General features: G+C 50.5%; 19 non-coding genes across 19 annotated transcripts; all 19 read left to right on the forward strand.

The window, feature by feature from the left end:
- Window positions 1-972: 972 nt before the first annotated feature.
- On the forward strand, window positions 973-1,045 carry Trnaa-ugc (transfer RNA alanine (anticodon UGC)). Its single transcript has one exon. It is a non-coding gene; the product is annotated as a tRNA-Ala (tRNA).
- A 423-nt stretch (window positions 1,046-1,468) lies between these two features.
- Trnaa-agc (transfer RNA alanine (anticodon AGC)) lies at window positions 1,469-1,541 on the forward strand. Its single transcript has one exon. It is a non-coding gene; the product is annotated as a tRNA-Ala (tRNA).
- A 1,063-nt stretch (window positions 1,542-2,604) lies between these two features.
- On the forward strand, window positions 2,605-2,677 carry Trnaa-ugc (transfer RNA alanine (anticodon UGC)). The gene has a single exon. It is a non-coding gene; the product is annotated as a tRNA-Ala (tRNA).
- Window positions 2,678-3,100: 423 nt separating this feature from the next.
- On the forward strand, window positions 3,101-3,173 carry Trnaa-agc (transfer RNA alanine (anticodon AGC)). The gene has a single exon. It is a non-coding gene; the product is annotated as a tRNA-Ala (tRNA).
- Window positions 3,174-4,247: 1,074 nt separating this feature from the next.
- On the forward strand, window positions 4,248-4,320 carry Trnaa-ugc (transfer RNA alanine (anticodon UGC)). The gene has a single exon. It is a non-coding gene; the product is annotated as a tRNA-Ala (tRNA).
- Window positions 4,321-4,743: 423 nt separating this feature from the next.
- Trnaa-agc (transfer RNA alanine (anticodon AGC)) lies at window positions 4,744-4,816 on the forward strand. The gene has a single exon. It is a non-coding gene; the product is annotated as a tRNA-Ala (tRNA).
- A 1,074-nt stretch (window positions 4,817-5,890) lies between these two features.
- Window positions 5,891-5,963, forward strand: Trnaa-ugc (transfer RNA alanine (anticodon UGC)). The gene has a single exon. It is a non-coding gene; the product is annotated as a tRNA-Ala (tRNA).
- Window positions 5,964-6,386: 423 nt separating this feature from the next.
- Window positions 6,387-6,459, forward strand: Trnaa-agc (transfer RNA alanine (anticodon AGC)). The gene has a single exon. It is a non-coding gene; the product is annotated as a tRNA-Ala (tRNA).
- Window positions 6,460-7,533: 1,074 nt separating this feature from the next.
- On the forward strand, window positions 7,534-7,606 carry Trnaa-ugc (transfer RNA alanine (anticodon UGC)). The gene has a single exon. It is a non-coding gene; the product is annotated as a tRNA-Ala (tRNA).
- Window positions 7,607-8,029: 423 nt separating this feature from the next.
- Trnaa-agc (transfer RNA alanine (anticodon AGC)) lies at window positions 8,030-8,102 on the forward strand. The gene has a single exon. It is a non-coding gene; the product is annotated as a tRNA-Ala (tRNA).
- Window positions 8,103-9,176: 1,074 nt separating this feature from the next.
- Window positions 9,177-9,249, forward strand: Trnaa-ugc (transfer RNA alanine (anticodon UGC)). Its single transcript has one exon. It is a non-coding gene; the product is annotated as a tRNA-Ala (tRNA).
- Window positions 9,250-9,672: 423 nt separating this feature from the next.
- Trnaa-agc (transfer RNA alanine (anticodon AGC)) lies at window positions 9,673-9,745 on the forward strand. Its single transcript has one exon. It is a non-coding gene; the product is annotated as a tRNA-Ala (tRNA).
- A 1,063-nt stretch (window positions 9,746-10,808) lies between these two features.
- On the forward strand, window positions 10,809-10,881 carry Trnaa-ugc (transfer RNA alanine (anticodon UGC)). The gene has a single exon. It is a non-coding gene; the product is annotated as a tRNA-Ala (tRNA).
- A 423-nt stretch (window positions 10,882-11,304) lies between these two features.
- Window positions 11,305-11,377, forward strand: Trnaa-agc (transfer RNA alanine (anticodon AGC)). Its single transcript has one exon. It is a non-coding gene; the product is annotated as a tRNA-Ala (tRNA).
- A 1,063-nt stretch (window positions 11,378-12,440) lies between these two features.
- Trnaa-ugc (transfer RNA alanine (anticodon UGC)) lies at window positions 12,441-12,513 on the forward strand. The gene has a single exon. It is a non-coding gene; the product is annotated as a tRNA-Ala (tRNA).
- Window positions 12,514-12,936: 423 nt separating this feature from the next.
- Window positions 12,937-13,009, forward strand: Trnaa-agc (transfer RNA alanine (anticodon AGC)). Its single transcript has one exon. It is a non-coding gene; the product is annotated as a tRNA-Ala (tRNA).
- A 1,063-nt stretch (window positions 13,010-14,072) lies between these two features.
- Window positions 14,073-14,145, forward strand: Trnaa-ugc (transfer RNA alanine (anticodon UGC)). The gene has a single exon. It is a non-coding gene; the product is annotated as a tRNA-Ala (tRNA).
- Window positions 14,146-14,568: 423 nt separating this feature from the next.
- On the forward strand, window positions 14,569-14,641 carry Trnaa-agc (transfer RNA alanine (anticodon AGC)). The gene has a single exon. It is a non-coding gene; the product is annotated as a tRNA-Ala (tRNA).
- A 1,074-nt stretch (window positions 14,642-15,715) lies between these two features.
- Window positions 15,716-15,788, forward strand: Trnaa-ugc (transfer RNA alanine (anticodon UGC)). The gene has a single exon. It is a non-coding gene; the product is annotated as a tRNA-Ala (tRNA).
- Window positions 15,789-15,985: the final 197 nt, after the last annotated feature.

A 15,985-nucleotide genomic window follows, 5' to 3' on the forward strand; every position in this document is an offset into this window, starting at 1 on the left:
ATTGGCAAGCGTACTGTTACGCGCAAGAAGCACCCTCCTCCCACCGCTACACTGAATTTAGAAACAGTACAAGTCCTCCCTTAAGATTCTCAAACCTATGTCGGAAAGATCTGCCTTGCGCCGAGTTCACAAAAATCCCACTGCACATTCCCATTCTTTACGTGCAGTCGGCTGCTACTGGTGTTGCTAGTTGTGACTGCTGATGACAGATGCCGTAGCAATCAATTCATGGAGTGAGTTGTATGTTTTGCGATACTCTGTCTCTGACAAGCAAGCAGAGGTGACATAGGCGCGAACACGGGAAGGTTGCAGCCCCTCGCTGCCTGCAGACACCGAGCAGCCACACTAGGTGGGCGGCCTAAGCCGTAGGCGAAATGTGCTCACTCGCTTGGGCGCGACGTCAAGCTCTAAATAAGGCTGTCACTAGCGTGAGCGTTGCGTGAGCGTCGTGTAAAGTCGGAAAAGTCGTCTGCATTGGTGAGTGCCATGTTTGGGGAGCGTTTCGTAGTTTGCGCAGTGCAATGGAGACGCGGAAACGTGTTGTGGCCCAGTCTTTTGCAGTTGGACGACAAGAGTGGTACACAGTAGTAAAGTGCGAGGCAGTGAGTTGGCATGAACAGTCGAGTGCACAATGGGGCTTCAGATGTGCTTGTTACCTGAGGCGCGGTGTGATTGCCGACAAGGAGTGAAAACGGAGCAATTTGTGACTGTCCTTTCGAGAAATGGCTCTGAGCACTATGGGTCTCAACTGCTGTGGTCATCAGTCGACAGTCCTTTCAATTTAAGACGTTAAATACAGACGGAATTTGTAGTCGTAACACCAGAACATCGAAACTACTTGGAACTCATGTGTATATGAACGTGACCGCGCCTTTGTACACTGGTCCCTTCACCCCTACAAACCAACCAACCATCAGGTCCGTGCACTTCAGAGTAGCAAAGAAAGGAAAACAGCGCAGCTCTGTTGCGCTTGGGGGCGTAGCTCAGTTGGTAGAGCGTTCGCTTTGCATGTGAAAGGTCCCGGGTTCAAGCCCCGGCGCCTCCATGTTTTGTGGACAGTGCATGGTAAGTGTTGGTCGCGGCGAGCCTAAAGACACGCAAGATGTTGCAAAGCCAGCGTCACAGACTCATATGATGTATACTGACGTAAGGAGAGCAAGACGTAAATGTGAGGACCGGCTGTTGTCGAGGTGTCATCGACTGCAAATCTGTCTTAGGTATAACGGCCTAACCTCAATGAAGTCTAGAGAGTGGACAACACGTCCGTCTTACTCAGAGTGGTGGCCGAACGCTATTTTCGACGTTGTGCGTGCCACTTTAATTTTGGCCAACTACGATTCGATACAGAATGCAGAAAACCTGAAAGACACCCTCGCGGCCACATTGAGAGTAGTGTTTGTCTGCGGAATAATGAGAGTGCAAGGGTCTGTGGTATTGATATGGTTGTATGTAGCACTATTTGTCATCAGGGGGCGTAGCTCAGATGGTAGAGCGCTCGCTTAGCATGCGAGAGGTACTGGGATCGATACCCAGCGCCTCCAGAATTTTTAACACACCAACATGTCCACACTGCCATGCAAGTGGAATAATTCACAGCCAGCGAATGTGTCAAGGCAGATACGAGCGAACGATTAGCAGCCACAATTGGCAAGCGTACTGTTACGCGCAAGAAGCACCCTCCTCCCACCGCTACACTGAATTTAGAAACAGTACAAGTCCTCCCTTAAGATTCTCAAACCTATGTCGGAAAGATCTGCCTTGCGCCGAGTTCACAAAAATCCCACTGCACATTCCCATTCTTTACGTGCAGTCGGCTGCTACTGGTGTTGCTAGTTGTGACTGCTGATGACAGATGCCGTAGCAATCAATTCATGGAGTGAGTTGTATGTTTTGCGATACTCTGTCTCTGACAAGCAAGCAGAGGTGACATAGGCGCGAACACGGGAAGGTTGCAGCCCCTCGCTGCCTGCAGACACCGAGCAGCCACACTAGGTGGGCGGCCTAAGCCGTAGGCGAAATGTGCTCACTCGCTTGGGCGCGACGTCAAGCTCTAAATAAGGCTGTCACTAGCGTGAGCGTCGTGTAAAGTCGGAAAAGTCGTCTGCATTGGTGAGTGCCATGTTTGGGGAGCGTTTCGTAGTTTGCGCAGTGCAATGGAGACGCGGAAACGTGTTGTGGCCCAGTCTTTTGCAGTTGGACGACAAGAGTGGTACACAGTAGTAAAGTGCGAGGCAGTGAGTTGGCATGAACAGTCGAGTGCACAATGGGGCTTCAGATGTGCTTGTTACCTGAGGCGCGGTGTGATTGCCGACAAGGAGTGAAAACGGAGCAATTTGTGACTGTCCTTTCGAGAAATGGCTCTGAGCACTATGGGTCTCAACTGCTGTGGTCATCAGTCGACAGTCCTTTCAATTTAAGACGTTAAATACAGACGGAATTTGTAGTCGTAACACCAGAACATCGAAACTACTTGGAACTCATGTGTATATGAACGTGACCGCGCCTTTGTACACTGGTCCCTTCACCCCTACAAACCAACCAACCATCAGGTCCGTGCACTTCAGAGTAGCAAAGAAAGGAAAACAGCGCAGCTCTGTTGCGCTTGGGGGCGTAGCTCAGTTGGTAGAGCGTTCGCTTTGCATGTGAAAGGTCCCGGGTTCAAGCCCCGGCGCCTCCATGTTTTGTGGACAGTGCATGGTAAGTGTTGGTCGCGGCGAGCCTAAAGACACGCAAGATGTTGCAAAGCCAGCGTCACAGACTCATATGATGTATACTGACGTAAGGAGAGCAAGACGTAAATGTGAGGACCGGCTGTTGTCGAGGTGTCATCGACTGCAAATCTGTCTTAGGTATAACGGCCTAACCTCAATGAAGTCTAGAGAGTGGACAACACGTCCGTCTTACTCAGAGTGGTGGCCGAACGCTATTTTCGACGTTGTGCGTGCCACTTTAATTTTGGCCAACTACGATTCGATACAGAATGCAGAAAACCTGAAAGACACCCTCGCGGCCACATTGAGAGTAGTGTTTGTCTGCGGAATAATGAGAGTGCAAGGGTCTGTGGTATTGATATGGTTGTATGTAGCACTATTTGTCATCAGGGGGCGTAGCTCAGATGGTAGAGCGCTCGCTTAGCATGCGAGAGGTACTGGGATCGATACCCAGCGCCTCCAGAATTTTTAACACACCAACATGTCCACACTGCCATGCAAGTGGAATAATTCACAGCCAGCGAATGTGTCAAGGCAGATACGAGCGAACGATTAGCAGCCACAATTGGCAAGCGTACTGTTACGCGCAAGAAGCACCCTCCTCCCACCGCTACACTGAATTTAGAAACAGTACAAGTCCTCCCTTAAGATTCTCAAACCTATGTCGGAAAGATCTGCCTTGCGCCGAGTTCACAAAAATCCCACTGCACATTCCCATTCTTTACGTGCAGTCGGCTGCTACTGGTGTTGCTAGTTGTGACTGCTGATGACAGATGCCGTAGCAATCAATTCATGGAGTGAGTTGTATGTTTTGCGATACTCTGTCTCTGACAAGCAAGCAGAGGTGACATAGGCGCGAACACGGGAAGGTTGCAGCCCCTCGCTGCCTGCAGACACCGAGCAGCCACACTAGGTGGGCGGCCTAAGCCGTAGGCGAAATGTGCTCACTCGCTTGGGCGCGACGTCAAGCTCTAAATAAGGCTGTCACTAGCGTGAGCGTTGCGTGAGCGTCGTGTAAAGTCGGAAAAGTCGTCTGCATTGGTGAGTGCCATGTTTGGGGAGCGTTTCGTAGTTTGCGCAGTGCAATGGAGACGCGGAAACGTGTTGTGGCCCAGTCTTTTGCAGTTGGACGACAAGAGTGGTACACAGTAGTAAAGTGCGAGGCAGTGAGTTGGCATGAACAGTCGAGTGCACAATGGGGCTTCAGATGTGCTTGTTACCTGAGGCGCGGTGTGATTGCCGACAAGGAGTGAAAACGGAGCAATTTGTGACTGTCCTTTCGAGAAATGGCTCTGAGCACTATGGGTCTCAACTGCTGTGGTCATCAGTCGACAGTCCTTTCAATTTAAGACGTTAAATACAGACGGAATTTGTAGTCGTAACACCAGAACATCGAAACTACTTGGAACTCATGTGTATATGAACGTGACCGCGCCTTTGTACACTGGTCCCTTCACCCCTACAAACCAACCAACCATCAGGTCCGTGCACTTCAGAGTAGCAAAGAAAGGAAAACAGCGCAGCTCTGTTGCGCTTGGGGGCGTAGCTCAGTTGGTAGAGCGTTCGCTTTGCATGTGAAAGGTCCCGGGTTCAAGCCCCGGCGCCTCCATGTTTTGTGGACAGTGCATGGTAAGTGTTGGTCGCGGCGAGCCTAAAGACACGCAAGATGTTGCAAAGCCAGCGTCACAGACTCATATGATGTATACTGACGTAAGGAGAGCAAGACGTAAATGTGAGGACCGGCTGTTGTCGAGGTGTCATCGACTGCAAATCTGTCTTAGGTATAACGGCCTAACCTCAATGAAGTCTAGAGAGTGGACAACACGTCCGTCTTACTCAGAGTGGTGGCCGAACGCTATTTTCGACGTTGTGCGTGCCACTTTAATTTTGGCCAACTACGATTCGATACAGAATGCAGAAAACCTGAAAGACACCCTCGCGGCCACATTGAGAGTAGTGTTTGTCTGCGGAATAATGAGAGTGCAAGGGTCTGTGGTATTGATATGGTTGTATGTAGCACTATTTGTCATCAGGGGGCGTAGCTCAGATGGTAGAGCGCTCGCTTAGCATGCGAGAGGTACTGGGATCGATACCCAGCGCCTCCAGAATTTTTAACACACCAACATGTCCACACTGCCATGCAAGTGGAATAATTCACAGCCAGCGAATGTGTCAAGGCAGATACGAGCGAACGATTAGCAGCCACAATTGGCAAGCGTACTGTTACGCGCAAGAAGCACCCTCCTCCCACCGCTACACTGAATTTAGAAACAGTACAAGTCCTCCCTTAAGATTCTCAAACCTATGTCGGAAAGATCTGCCTTGCGCCGAGTTCACAAAAATCCCACTGCACATTCCCATTCTTTACGTGCAGTCGGCTGCTACTGGTGTTGCTAGTTGTGACTGCTGATGACAGATGCCGTAGCAATCAATTCATGGAGTGAGTTGTATGTTTTGCGATACTCTGTCTCTGACAAGCAAGCAGAGGTGACATAGGCGCGAACACGGGAAGGTTGCAGCCCCTCGCTGCCTGCAGACACCGAGCAGCCACACTAGGTGGGCGGCCTAAGCCGTAGGCGAAATGTGCTCACTCGCTTGGGCGCGACGTCAAGCTCTAAATAAGGCTGTCACTAGCGTGAGCGTTGCGTGAGCGTCGTGTAAAGTCGGAAAAGTCGTCTGCATTGGTGAGTGCCATGTTTGGGGAGCGTTTCGTAGTTTGCGCAGTGCAATGGAGACGCGGAAACGTGTTGTGGCCCAGTCTTTTGCAGTTGGACGACAAGAGTGGTACACAGTAGTAAAGTGCGAGGCAGTGAGTTGGCATGAACAGTCGAGTGCACAATGGGGCTTCAGATGTGCTTGTTACCTGAGGCGCGGTGTGATTGCCGACAAGGAGTGAAAACGGAGCAATTTGTGACTGTCCTTTCGAGAAATGGCTCTGAGCACTATGGGTCTCAACTGCTGTGGTCATCAGTCGACAGTCCTTTCAATTTAAGACGTTAAATACAGACGGAATTTGTAGTCGTAACACCAGAACATCGAAACTACTTGGAACTCATGTGTATATGAACGTGACCGCGCCTTTGTACACTGGTCCCTTCACCCCTACAAACCAACCAACCATCAGGTCCGTGCACTTCAGAGTAGCAAAGAAAGGAAAACAGCGCAGCTCTGTTGCGCTTGGGGGCGTAGCTCAGTTGGTAGAGCGTTCGCTTTGCATGTGAAAGGTCCCGGGTTCAAGCCCCGGCGCCTCCATGTTTTGTGGACAGTGCATGGTAAGTGTTGGTCGCGGCGAGCCTAAAGACACGCAAGATGTTGCAAAGCCAGCGTCACAGACTCATATGATGTATACTGACGTAAGGAGAGCAAGACGTAAATGTGAGGACCGGCTGTTGTCGAGGTGTCATCGACTGCAAATCTGTCTTAGGTATAACGGCCTAACCTCAATGAAGTCTAGAGAGTGGACAACACGTCCGTCTTACTCAGAGTGGTGGCCGAACGCTATTTTCGACGTTGTGCGTGCCACTTTAATTTTGGCCAACTACGATTCGATACAGAATGCAGAAAACCTGAAAGACACCCTCGCGGCCACATTGAGAGTAGTGTTTGTCTGCGGAATAATGAGAGTGCAAGGGTCTGTGGTATTGATATGGTTGTATGTAGCACTATTTGTCATCAGGGGGCGTAGCTCAGATGGTAGAGCGCTCGCTTAGCATGCGAGAGGTACTGGGATCGATACCCAGCGCCTCCAGAATTTTTAACACACCAACATGTCCACACTGCCATGCAAGTGGAATAATTCACAGCCAGCGAATGTGTCAAGGCAGATACGAGCGAACGATTAGCAGCCACAATTGGCAAGCGTACTGTTACGCGCAAGAAGCACCCTCCTCCCACCGCTACACTGAATTTAGAAACAGTACAAGTCCTCCCTTAAGATTCTCAAACCTATGTCGGAAAGATCTGCCTTGCGCCGAGTTCACAAAAATCCCACTGCACATTCCCATTCTTTACGTGCAGTCGGCTGCTACTGGTGTTGCTAGTTGTGACTGCTGATGACAGATGCCGTAGCAATCAATTCATGGAGTGAGTTGTATGTTTTGCGATACTCTGTCTCTGACAAGCAAGCAGAGGTGACATAGGCGCGAACACGGGAAGGTTGCAGCCCCTCGCTGCCTGCAGACACCGAGCAGCCACACTAGGTGGGCGGCCTAAGCCGTAGGCGAAATGTGCTCACTCGCTTGGGCGCGACGTCAAGCTCTAAATAAGGCTGTCACTAGCGTGAGCGTTGCGTGAGCGTCGTGTAAAGTCGGAAAAGTCGTCTGCATTGGTGAGTGCCATGTTTGGGGAGCGTTTCGTAGTTTGCGCAGTGCAATGGAGACGCGGAAACGTGTTGTGGCCCAGTCTTTTGCAGTTGGACGACAAGAGTGGTACACAGTAGTAAAGTGCGAGGCAGTGAGTTGGCATGAACAGTCGAGTGCACAATGGGGCTTCAGATGTGCTTGTTACCTGAGGCGCGGTGTGATTGCCGACAAGGAGTGAAAACGGAGCAATTTGTGACTGTCCTTTCGAGAAATGGCTCTGAGCACTATGGGTCTCAACTGCTGTGGTCATCAGTCGACAGTCCTTTCAATTTAAGACGTTAAATACAGACGGAATTTGTAGTCGTAACACCAGAACATCGAAACTACTTGGAACTCATGTGTATATGAACGTGACCGCGCCTTTGTACACTGGTCCCTTCACCCCTACAAACCAACCAACCATCAGGTCCGTGCACTTCAGAGTAGCAAAGAAAGGAAAACAGCGCAGCTCTGTTGCGCTTGGGGGCGTAGCTCAGTTGGTAGAGCGTTCGCTTTGCATGTGAAAGGTCCCGGGTTCAAGCCCCGGCGCCTCCATGTTTTGTGGACAGTGCATGGTAAGTGTTGGTCGCGGCGAGCCTAAAGACACGCAAGATGTTGCAAAGCCAGCGTCACAGACTCATATGATGTATACTGACGTAAGGAGAGCAAGACGTAAATGTGAGGACCGGCTGTTGTCGAGGTGTCATCGACTGCAAATCTGTCTTAGGTATAACGGCCTAACCTCAATGAAGTCTAGAGAGTGGACAACACGTCCGTCTTACTCAGAGTGGTGGCCGAACGCTATTTTCGACGTTGTGCGTGCCACTTTAATTTTGGCCAACTACGATTCGATACAGAATGCAGAAAACCTGAAAGACACCCTCGCGGCCACATTGAGAGTAGTGTTTGTCTGCGGAATAATGAGAGTGCAAGGGTCTGTGGTATTGATATGGTTGTATGTAGCACTATTTGTCATCAGGGGGCGTAGCTCAGATGGTAGAGCGCTCGCTTAGCATGCGAGAGGTACTGGGATCGATACCCAGCGCCTCCAGAATTTTTAACACACCAACATGTCCACACTGCCATGCAAGTGGAATAATTCACAGCCAGCGAATGTGTCAAGGCAGATACGAGCGAACGATTAGCAGCCACAATTGGCAAGCGTACTGTTACGCGCAAGAAGCACCCTCCTCCCACCGCTACACTGAATTTAGAAACAGTACAAGTCCTCCCTTAAGATTCTCAAACCTATGTCGGAAAGATCTGCCTTGCGCCGAGTTCACAAAAATCCCACTGCACATTCCCATTCTTTACGTGCAGTCGGCTGCTACTGGTGTTGCTAGTTGTGACTGCTGATGACAGATGCCGTAGCAATCAATTCATGGAGTGAGTTGTATGTTTTGCGATACTCTGTCTCTGACAAGCAAGCAGAGGTGACATAGGCGCGAACACGGGAAGGTTGCAGCCCCTCGCTGCCTGCAGACACCGAGCAGCCACACTAGGTGGGCGGCCTAAGCCGTAGGCGAAATGTGCTCACTCGCTTGGGCGCGACGTCAAGCTCTAAATAAGGCTGTCACTAGCGTGAGCGTTGCGTGAGCGTCGTGTAAAGTCGGAAAAGTCGTCTGCATTGGTGAGTGCCATGTTTGGGGAGCGTTTCGTAGTTTGCGCAGTGCAATGGAGACGCGGAAACGTGTTGTGGCCCAGTCTTTTGCAGTTGGACGACAAGAGTGGTACACAGTAGTAAAGTGCGAGGCAGTGAGTTGGCATGAACAGTCGAGTGCACAATGGGGCTTCAGATGTGCTTGTTACCTGAGGCGCGGTGTGATTGCCGACAAGGAGTGAAAACGGAGCAATTTGTGACTGTCCTTTCGAGAAATGGCTCTGAGCACTATGGGTCTCAACTGCTGTGGTCATCAGTCGACAGTCCTTTCAATTTAAGACGTTAAATACAGACGGAATTTGTAGTCGTAACACCAGAACATCGAAACTACTTGGAACTCATGTGTATATGAACGTGACCGCGCCTTTGTACACTGGTCCCTTCACCCCTACAAACCAACCAACCATCAGGTCCGTGCACTTCAGAGTAGCAAAGAAAGGAAAACAGCGCAGCTCTGTTGCGCTTGGGGGCGTAGCTCAGTTGGTAGAGCGTTCGCTTTGCATGTGAAAGGTCCCGGGTTCAAGCCCCGGCGCCTCCATGTTTTGTGGACAGTGCATGGTAAGTGTTGGTCGCGGCGAGCCTAAAGACACGCAAGATGTTGCAAAGCCAGCGTCACAGACTCATATGATGTATACTGACGTAAGGAGAGCAAGACGTAAATGTGAGGACCGGCTGTTGTCGAGGTGTCATCGACTGCAAATCTGTCTTAGGTATAACGGCCTAACCTCAATGAAGTCTAGAGAGTGGACAACACGTCCGTCTTACTCAGAGTGGTGGCCGAACGCTATTTTCGACGTTGTGCGTGCCACTTTAATTTTGGCCAACTACGATTCGATACAGAATGCAGAAAACCTGAAAGACACCCTCGCGGCCACATTGAGAGTAGTGTTTGTCTGCGGAATAATGAGAGTGCAAGGGTCTGTGGTATTGATATGGTTGTATGTAGCACTATTTGTCATCAGGGGGCGTAGCTCAGATGGTAGAGCGCTCGCTTAGCATGCGAGAGGTACTGGGATCGATACCCAGCGCCTCCAGAATTTTTAACACACCAACATGTCCACACTGCCATGCAAGTGGAATAATTCACAGCCAGCGAATGTGTCAAGGCAGATACGAGCGAACGATTAGCAGCCACAATTGGCAAGCGTACTGTTACGCGCAAGAAGCACCCTCCTCCCACCGCTACACTGAATTTAGAAACAGTACAAGTCCTCCCTTAAGATTCTCAAACCTATGTCGGAAAGATCTGCCTTGCGCCGAGTTCACAAAAATCCCACTGCACATTCCCATTCTTTACGTGCAGTCGGCTGCTACTGGTGTTGCTAGTTGTGACTGCTGATGACAGATGCCGTAGCAATCAATTCATGGAGTGAGTTGTATGTTTTGCGATACTCTGTCTCTGACAAGCAAGCAGAGGTGACATAGGCGCGAACACGGGAAGGTTGCAGCCCCTCGCTGCCTGCAGACACCGAGCAGCCACACTAGGTGGGCGGCCTAAGCCGTAGGCGAAATGTGCTCACTCGCTTGGGCGCGACGTCAAGCTCTAAATAAGGCTGTCACTAGCGTGAGCGTCGTGTAAAGTCGGAAAAGTCGTCTGCATTGGTGAGTGCCATGTTTGGGGAGCGTTTCGTAGTTTGCGCAGTGCAATGGAGACGCGGAAACGTGTTGTGGCCCAGTCTTTTGCAGTTGGACGACAAGAGTGGTACACAGTAGTAAAGTGCGAGGCAGTGAGTTGGCATGAACAGTCGAGTGCACAATGGGGCTTCAGATGTGCTTGTTACCTGAGGCGCGGTGTGATTGCCGACAAGGAGTGAAAACGGAGCAATTTGTGACTGTCCTTTCGAGAAATGGCTCTGAGCACTATGGGTCTCAACTGCTGTGGTCATCAGTCGACAGTCCTTTCAATTTAAGACGTTAAATACAGACGGAATTTGTAGTCGTAACACCAGAACATCGAAACTACTTGGAACTCATGTGTATATGAACGTGACCGCGCCTTTGTACACTGGTCCCTTCACCCCTACAAACCAACCAACCATCAGGTCCGTGCACTTCAGAGTAGCAAAGAAAGGAAAACAGCGCAGCTCTGTTGCGCTTGGGGGCGTAGCTCAGTTGGTAGAGCGTTCGCTTTGCATGTGAAAGGTCCCGGGTTCAAGCCCCGGCGCCTCCATGTTTTGTGGACAGTGCATGGTAAGTGTTGGTCGCGGCGAGCCTAAAGACACGCAAGATGTTGCAAAGCCAGCGTCACAGACTCATATGATGTATACTGACGTAAGGAGAGCAAGACGTAAATGTGAGGACCGGCTGTTGTCGAGGTGTCATCGACTGCAAATCTGTCTTAGGTATAACGGCCTAACCTCAATGAAGTCTAGAGAGTGGACAACACGTCCGTCTTACTCAGAGTGGTGGCCGAACGCTATTTTCGACGTTGTGCGTGCCACTTTAATTTTGGCCAACTACGATTCGATACAGAATGCAGAAAACCTGAAAGACACCCTCGCGGCCACATTGAGAGTAGTGTTTGTCTGCGGAATAATGAGAGTGCAAGGGTCTGTGGTATTGATATGGTTGTATGTAGCACTATTTGTCATCAGGGGGCGTAGCTCAGATGGTAGAGCGCTCGCTTAGCATGCGAGAGGTACTGGGATCGATACCCAGCGCCTCCAGAATTTTTAACACACCAACATGTCCACACTGCCATGCAAGTGGAATAATTCACAGCCAGCGAATGTGTCAAGGCAGATACGAGCGAACGATTAGCAGCCACAATTGGCAAGCGTACTGTTACGCGCAAGAAGGACCCTCCTCCCACCGCTACACTGAATTTAGAAACAGTACAAGTCCTCCCTTAAGATTCTCAAACCTATGTCGGAAAGATCTGCCTTGCGCCGAGTTCACAAAAATCCCACTGCACATTCCCATTCTTTACGTGCAGTCGGCTGCTACTGGTGTTGCTAGTTGTGACTGCTGATGACAGATGCCGTAGCAATCAATTCATGGAGTGAGTTGTATGTTTTGCGATACTCTGTCTCTGACAAGCAAGCAGAGGTGACATAGGCGCGAACACGGGAAGGTTGCAGCCCCTCGCTGCCTGCAGACACCGAGCAGCCACACTAGGTGGGCGGCCTAAGCCGTAGGCGAAATGTGCTCACTCGCTTGGGCGCGACGTCAAGCTCTAAATAAGGCTGTCACTAGCGTGAGCGTCGTGTAAAGTCGGAAAAGTCGTCTGCATTGGTGAGTGCCATGTTTGGGGAGCGTTTCGTAGTTTGCGCAGTGCAATGGAGACGCGGAAACGTGTTGTGGCCCAGTCTTTTGCAGTTGGACGACAAGAGTGGTACACAGTAGTAAAGTGCGAGGCAGTGAGTTGGCATGAACAGTCGAGTGCACAATGGGGCTTCAGATGTGCTTGTTACCTGAGGCGCGGTGTGATTGCCGACAAGGAGTGAAAACGGAGCAATTTGTGACTGTCCTTTCGAGAAATGGCTCTGAGCACTATGGGTCTCAACTGCTGTGGTCATCAGTCGACAGTCCTTTCAATTTAAGACGTTAAATACAGACGGAATTTGTAGTCGTAACACCAGAACATCGAAACTACTTGGAACTCATGTGTATATGAACGTGACCGCGCCTTTGTACACTGGTCCCTTCACCCCTACAAACCAACCAACCATCAGGTCCGTGCACTTCAGAGTAGCAAAGAAAGGAAAACAGCGCAGCTCTGTTGCGCTTGGGGGCGTAGCTCAGTTGGTAGAGCGTTCGCTTTGCATGTGGAAGGTCCCGGGTTCAAGCCCCGGCGCCTCCATGTTTTGTGGACAGTGCATGGTAAGTGTTGGTCGCGGCGAGCCTAAAGACACGCAAGATGTTGCAAAGCCAGCGTCACAGACTCATATGATGTATACTGACGTAAGGAGAGCAAGACGTAAATGTGAGGACCGGCTGTTGTCGAGGTGTCATCGACTGCAAATCTGTCTTAGGTATAACGGCCTAACCTCAATGAAGTCTAGAGAGTGGACAACACGTCCGTCTTACTCAGAGTGGTGGCCGAACGCTATTTTCGACGTTGTGCGTGCCACTTTAATTTTGGCCAACTACGATTCGATACAGAATGCAGAAAACCTGAAAGACACCCTCGCGGCCACATTGAGAGTAGTGTTTGTCTGCGGAATAATGAGAGTGCAAGGGTCTGTGGTATTGATATGGTTGTATGTAGCACTATTTGTCATCAGGGGGCGTAGCTCAGATGGTAGAGCGCTCGCTTAGCATGCGAGAGGTACTGGGATCGATACCCAGCGCCTCCAGAATTTTTAACACACCAACATGTCCACACTGCCATGCAAGTGGAATAATTCACAGCCAGCGAATGTGTCAAGGCAGATACGAGCGAACGATTAGCAGCCACAATTGGCAAGCGTACTGTTACGCGCAAGAAGCACCCTCCTCCCACCGCTACACTGAATTTAGAAACAGTACAAGTCCTCCCTTAAGATTCTCAAACCTATGTCGGAAAGATCTGCCTTGCGCCGAGTTCACAAAAATCCCACTGCACATTCCCATTCTTTACGTGCAGTCGGCTGCTACTGGTGTTGCTAGTTGTGACTGCTGATGACAGATGCCGTAGCAATCAATTCATGGAGTGAGTTGTATGTTTTGCGATACTCTGTCTCTGACAAGCAAGCAGAGGTGACATAGGCGCGAACACGGGAAGGTTGCAGCCCCTCGCTGCCTGCAGACACCGAGCAGCCACACTAGGTGGGCGGCCTAAGCCGTAGGCGAAATGTGCTCACTCGCTTGGGCGCGACGTCAAGCTCTAAATAAGGCTGTCACTAGCGTGAGCGTCGTGTAAAGTCGGAAAAGTCGTCTGCATTGGTGAGTGCCATGTTTGGGGAGCGTTTCGTAGTTTGCGCAGTGCAATGGAGACGCGGAAACGTGTTGTGGCCCAGTCTTTTGCAGTTGGACGACAAGAGTGGTACACAGTAGTAAAGTGCGAGGCAGTGAGTTGGCATGAACAGTCGAGTGCACAATGGGGCTTCAGATGTGCTTGTTACCTGAGGCGCGGTGTGATTGCCGACAAGGAGTGAAAACGGAGCAATTTGTGACTGTCCTTTCGAGAAATGGCTCTGAGCACTATGGGTCTCAACTGCTGTGGTCATCAGTCGACAGTCCTTTCAATTTAAGACGTTAAATACAGACGGAATTTGTAGTCGTAACACCAGAACATCGAAACTACTTGGAACTCATGTGTATATGAACGTGACCGCGCCTTTGTACACTGGTCCCTTCACCCCTACAAACCAACCAACCATCAGGTCCGTGCACTTCAGAGTAGCAAAGAAAGGAAAACAGCGCAGCTCTGTTGCGCTTGGGGGCGTAGCTCAGTTGGTAGAGCGTTCGCTTTGCATGTGAAAGGTCCCGGGTTCAAGCCCCGGCGCCTCCATGTTTTGTGGACAGTGCATGGTAAGTGTTGGTCGCGGCGAGCCTAAAGACACGCAAGATGTTGCAAAGCCAGCGTCACAGACTCATATGATGTATACTGACGTAAGGAGAGCAAGACGTAAATGTGAGGACCGGCTGTTGTCGAGGTGTCATCGACTGCAAATCTGTCTTAGGTATAACGGCCTAACCTCAATGAAGTCTAGAGAGTGGACAACACGTCCGTCTTACTCAGAGTGGTGGCCGAACGCTATTTTCGACGTTGTGCGTGCCACTTTAATTTTGGCCAACTACGATTCGATACAGAATGCAGAAAACCTGAAAGACACCCTCGCGGCCACATTGAGAGTAGTGTTTGTCTGCGGAATAATGAGAGTGCAAGGGTCTGTGGTATTGATATGGTTGTATGTAGCACTATTTGTCATCAGGGGGCGTAGCTCAGATGGTAGAGCGCTCGCTTAGCATGCGAGAGGTACTGGGATCGATACCCAGCGCCTCCAGAATTTTTAACACACCAACATGTCCACACTGCCATGCAAGTGGAATAATTCACAGCCAGCGAATGTGTCAAGGCAGATACGAGCGAACGATTAGCAGCCACAATTGGCAAGCGTACTGTTACGCGCAAGAAGCACCCTCCTCCCACCACTACACTGAATTTAGAAACAGTACAAGTCCTCCCTTAAGATTCTCAAACCTATGTCGGAAAGATCTGCCTTGCGCCGAGTTCACAAAAATCCCACTGCACATTCCCATTCTTTACGTGCAGTCGGCTGCTACTGGTGTTGCTAGTTGTGACTGCTGATGACAGATGCCGTAGCAATCAATTCATGGAGTGAGTTGTATGTTTTGCGATACTCTGTCTCTGACAAGCAAGCAGAGGTGACATAGGCGCGAACACGGGAAGGTTGCAGCCCCTCGCTGCCTGCAGACACCGAGCAGCCACACTAGGTGGGCGGCCTAAGCCGTAGGCGAAATGTGCTCACTCGCTTGGGCGCGACGTCAAGCTCTAAATAAGGCTGTCACTAGCGTGAGCGTTGCGTGAGCGTCGTGTAAAGTCGGAAAAGTCGTCTGCATTGGTGAGTGCCATGTTTGGGGAGCGTTTCGTAGTTTGCGCAGTGCAATGGAGACGCGGAAACGTGTTGTGGCCCAGTCTTTTGCAGTTGGACGACAAGAGTGGTACACAGTAGTAAAGTGCGAGGCAGTGAGTTGGCATGAACAGTCGAGTGCACAATGGGGCTTCAGATGTGCTTGTTACCTGAGGCGCGGTGTGATTGCCGACAAGGAGTGAAAACGGAGCAATTTGTGACTGTCCTTTCGAGAAATGGCTCTGAGCACTATGGGTCTCAACTGCTGTGGTCATCAGTCGACAGTCCTTTCAATTTAAGACGTTAAATACAGACGGAATTTGTAGTCGTAACACCAGAACATCGAAACTACTTGGAACTCATGTGTATATGAACGTGACCGCGCCTTTGTACACTGGTCCCTTCACCCCTACAAACCAACCAACCATCAGGTCCGTGCACTTCAGAGTAGCAAAGAAAGGAAAACAGCGCAGCTCTGTTGCGCTTGGGGGCGTAGCTCAGTTGGTAGAGCGTTCGCTTTGCATGTGAAAGGTCCCGGGTTCAAGCCCCGGCGCCTCCATGTTTTGTGGACAGTGCATGGTAAGTGTTGGTCGCGGCGAGCCTAAAGACACGCAAGATGTTGCAAAGCCAGCGTCACAGACTCATATGATGTATACTGACGTAAGGAGAGCAAGACGTAAATGTGAGGACCGGCTGTTGTCGAGGTGTCATCGACTGCAAATCTGTCTTAGGTATAACGGCCTAACCTCAATGAAG

This window comes from Schistocerca cancellata, chromosome 10 (assembly GCF_023864275.1).
Source record: "Schistocerca cancellata isolate TAMUIC-IGC-003103 chromosome 10, iqSchCanc2.1, whole genome shotgun sequence".
NCBI classification, from domain to species: domain Eukaryota; kingdom Metazoa; phylum Arthropoda; class Insecta; order Orthoptera; family Acrididae; genus Schistocerca; species Schistocerca cancellata.